We start from the raw sequence: 4,406 nt of genomic DNA, 5'->3' as shown, positions 1-4,406 counted from the left end.
ATGCCCTATCTAGTCAAAAATCATGTAGGTCCTTCATACACAATACATTTCTATAAAAGTAATTTAAAACACATGAAAGAGCCACCAATTTGGTGGAGAGTCTTAAACAGCCCCACAAGTTTGTTTATAAATGTGGTTTTCTAGAGACATACTTAGAATTCTTTGCAAATAAATATTTGCATGATATTTTTGTACAAAGATTAATTTCTCCTGGGATAAAAAGTGTTTTTAGAAATATTTTTGTGTTGCTTCATACTCATACTTCCTTTCAATGATATTAGAAATTTATAGAACTATTCCTATTAAATGGAAATTAGTGCATTGAGCATGTTATTTTGGTGAACTTGATTTAATATGTGGGCCACATTCAAACTGTGGAGTAGGCTGCTTTAAATAATTCACAATAGAGATAGAGGAAGACAAAAATACATCTAGACTGCAGTAGCTTAGCTGGCCATTTTAAGAACCCAGTTTTACTAGTAGCTAAACCACTCTCTTTATGAGATTGTAATTTCTGAGGCACAAATACCAAGTTCTATTGCATGCATCTAGGAGTGGCTGTTTTTGTATGTGTGTGGAATGTTTTTAAAAGGATAATTTATCTTTTTCTGAAAAGAAACACAAAATTAGTTATTGGACAAGGCTATTTTTACACAAAATATTATTTGCCTACCTAACCAGGAAAGGACATTAAAATTTTTTGCATTGGGTCGTCTGGGTGGCTCAGTTGGATTAAGCGTCTGACTTCCGCTCAGGTCATGATCTGTAAGTTCCTGAGTTCATGAGTTCGAGCACCACATCGGGCTCTGTGTTGACAGGTTGGATCCTTGAGCCTGCTTCGGATTCTGTGTCTCCCTGTGTCTGCCCCAACCCCACTCGAGCTCTGTGTCTCTCTCTCAAAAGTAAACATTATAAAAAAATTAGAAAAATTTTTGCATTGGAACCTCTTTTTCTTTTGTGGTGACCTTTGTCTTCATCATAGTTATCATCGATAATTTTTTTTTAATTTGGCCTGATGCTTTATGTTATTTAAAATATTTTATATTAGGGTGCCTGGTGGCTCAGTTAGTTAAGGATCTGACTTCGGCTCAGGTCATGATCTTGTGAGTTTGTGAGTTCGAGCCCTGTGCCGGGATCTGTGCTGACAGCTCAGGACCTGGAGCTGCTTATGATCCTGTGTCTCACTTCCCCCATCCTTTTTGCCCCTCCTCTGCTCTTGCTTTGTCTCACTCTGTCTCTTAAAAATAAATAAATGTTAAAAGAAATTTTAACTATTTTATATTGTATTTTTTCCAGACATTCTACTTCTTGTTACATCAGAGTTTTGTTTGTTTTTTTGTTTTCACTGTATGTTGAATTGAATGTTATCATGAGGGAAATAAACAAAATTGGCACAAGGAGGTCTCAGGACTGTATTTATCAAAGTACAGCAATCAGAACAACAAATTCAGGTAGTGAGTGATTAGATTTGAACTTTGACATCAGTTTTAATGTTTATGATTGTGGCTTTAGCCGGTAGCCTATATATAGCCTATATACTGGTTTTAATTCCTAAAATATATGGCTGTGTGAATGAGATCTGGCATCCTGAATAGGAAAATGGGACTGCTGCATATGTACATAAATGGATGCTAGTGTAAGGTCTATAGTGTGGCAGACTTTAGTGGAACCTGAATAATGCTAATATCATGAAGCTCATCCTAGCTTAAAAATGAGCCTAAGCGAGGAGTGTGTTTTTAAAAGAAAACCAGGTCTAAGGAATGATTTCTCACCATGGATTAAGATTAATTAAGCTTGACTTTCTTCCTAGAACTTGATGAGAGGGTTCCTTAAAAACATCCTGACTCCTTTAGGGGGTCAGACTTCTTCAAGCTTCTCCTTCAGGCCAGTTTGGCACCAGGCTTCCATAGTTCTGGGTTCATCGTAACGGAGTGGGAGTTCACTGATGACTCTAATTGCTCAGTTAGCAATTTCATGATTATCATGTGTCTTTCCAAATTGTTCTTCTCTCAACTAGAATAAAGAGAAACTACCACAAGGAAGAGAAAGTTGTACCACTTACCCCATCCCCACTCTTTTCTTTTCCTTTTTTTGTTCTGCTTCAGGTAAGGCACAAGAAGTACCTCTGTCATGGTTCTGGACGAGGTGAGAGAATAAAAACTAAAGCAAAATCTGGAGACCCTTCCTGTCCCTTAAACAGCATGCTGTCTGCGAACTTCATCTCCCTGAAGTGTGTTACCCCAGATGGCAGGGCTCTGCCCTGCTCCCTGTTTCTCTCCTATATCCCAGCACATAAATGTTTTGAATGATGTTTGAGGACATCTAACGAAGGCATTTTTGCTTGTTCGTTTGAAGGTAGGTTAAAAGAAATCATTTATTTTATATATTTCTTTGGACTTCTGGGCATAGTTACCTGAGTGTATGCCAGCCCCCAAATGAACTAGCAGCATAAAGGTAGTCTTACTGTTGTGTCAGGGCCTGTGTGATTCGCTAGTTGACAGTACCTCTGTATCATTACTTTGGTGAAATTACAACTAATTTCTTTAAGCTCCATGCTTTAGGGAGACAAAAAGTCCTGTTCAATCAACAGAGGTTGAGGGGTTTCTGGCTAGCAAGGCAAGCTCAAGGCAGGAAGGATGGAGATCCATCTCTCTTGCTGGAGATGATGCACATGGCTCCTTTCTCACTAGTGACCACAGGCCTTATTTTAAAGATCAACAAGGACCAGCTAACCACCTCTGCAACTGCCCCGCTTCCTGAGCAGAAGTGATGCTGGAAGGGGAGCTGGTGGATGGGGGTGAATTAGCTGGCCTGTGAAACTTTCCAGCAGTGGTAAGGATGCAAGAGAGGAGACCCGGGTGGTCGGGATTCCCTGGTGGGGCCTTCACCGGTCTTGCTTGTTCTGGCCTCATGCCTGGCACCTGGATAACAACGTAAGATATCTGTGCTGAGATGGTTACATTCTGATCTGAACCTCCCACGGACTGAACGTCTTGTTTCCACTATCAGATTTATAGCATCCTGAGAACACAAGTTACCCTCAGAGGGCAGAGTGTACTGTATGTGGGAAATGTTCTCTTACAATTTGTCAGAAAATGAGACACTGGCCATAACATTGTAATAAGGAGACAGAGAACACTCTTCACCTCTGCCAAAGTTTCTTAATATGTTCCTTAAAGTACATACTCTGATTTTCATTAATTCTCTTTATGTAGGCAGAAGTTGGAATTCTTTCTCTGCAGACAATGCCTTATTGTGCCCACAGCTTTGGAAAACTTTCACCTTTTCAGTTGTTCCTGTAGATCACTTCTCAGTCTTTTGGCTAAGATCAAGTGTAGTATCTTTTCTGGTCAGTTTAGTCCGTGAAGTGTCCTCTATCAATGAGCAATGCATTAAATGCATTTTCAGAGCAGGGAGATGGAATAGGAGAGCTTGCTCTGTCCGCTGCATGCATTGACCTCGTATTCCACTACCTTCAGGAACAGTGCACCCCCTCAAGGGAAATACCCAGGTGTCTAAAGTCAGCTTGAGAGCTGGGGAGGGGGGTGTTCATCTGAGACTGTGTCTGCTGGATGCTTCCTCCTTGGAGTGTCTGGGCAGGCGGCTTGTACCTGGTTTCCCAGCGGTGTAGACCTGTCCCCGTCAGGGACAGGGGGCTCTGTTATGTTGACCGACTGTGGTCATTCCTGGAGAAAGATTCCTTAGACTACCTCTGGGCTGTGTGCCTGCAGGAGGCACAGCAAAGGCTGTGTGGGTACAACTAGGGTCAGCCAGAGACGGTCCGGATGGTAACACAGGAATATGTGGAATGCACTGCTGGTCTTCCCACACGCTACCAACTTGCATGCAAGTATAATTATGCCAACAGTGAAAACAAAATAAATTGTTCATGTGGATTGTGAAAGTGAGAGGATTGTGATGGCAGACCTTGCCAGAAAAGAGGATTTAGTTATTTTCCCTCCTGCCCTTATCCTGCCCTGATCCTGGAAAGGGAATGAGACCCATTACCTGTGTTCAGGAGGTGTGTTCTCCAAATTAACGTATTTTCCTAAAATGGCTTTCCCTGGATAATTACGCTGATCTTCATAATGACCAATGGCAAACGCACATTGGCAAAGGAAGGGAAAATCATGGAGATATCAATGCAGAGATGACTACATGTCAGATTTTATGTAGTGTTCATTGAGTTTAAGAAAGCAAGTACTTATCTGTATTAGTGCCTCATCGTTTAGAATATCCACTAGCTTAAGGTACCTCATTCTATTTTATTTTTAATTGACTTTGTCTTTCAGGAGAACTATTAGGTGAAGAAAGGAAAGAATGGGAATGGAAGAGGAAAAGGCCTCCTATCATAAGTGTAATAGACGCCCAGAGCCATTATCATATGTTGGTTCAGAGCTTCAAGT

The 4,406-nt window shown here is 41.0% G+C and overlaps 1 non-coding gene across 1 annotated transcript; it reads left to right on the top strand.

Annotated features, from left to right (window-relative positions):
• The first annotated feature begins 3,302 nt into the window (after positions 1-3,302).
• On the top strand, positions 3,303-3,495 carry LOC120225103. The gene has a single exon (XR_005526733.1). It is a non-coding gene; the product is annotated as a U2 spliceosomal RNA (small nuclear RNA).
• Positions 3,496-4,406: the final 911 nt, after the last annotated feature.

This window comes from Hyaena hyaena, unplaced genomic scaffold (genome assembly GCF_003009895.1).
Source record: "Hyaena hyaena isolate Hyena2069 unplaced genomic scaffold, ASM300989v1 scaffold_1323, whole genome shotgun sequence".
Taxonomy (NCBI): domain Eukaryota; kingdom Metazoa; phylum Chordata; class Mammalia; order Carnivora; family Hyaenidae; genus Hyaena; species Hyaena hyaena.
This window is presented reverse-complemented; position numbering and strand designations above follow the sequence as displayed.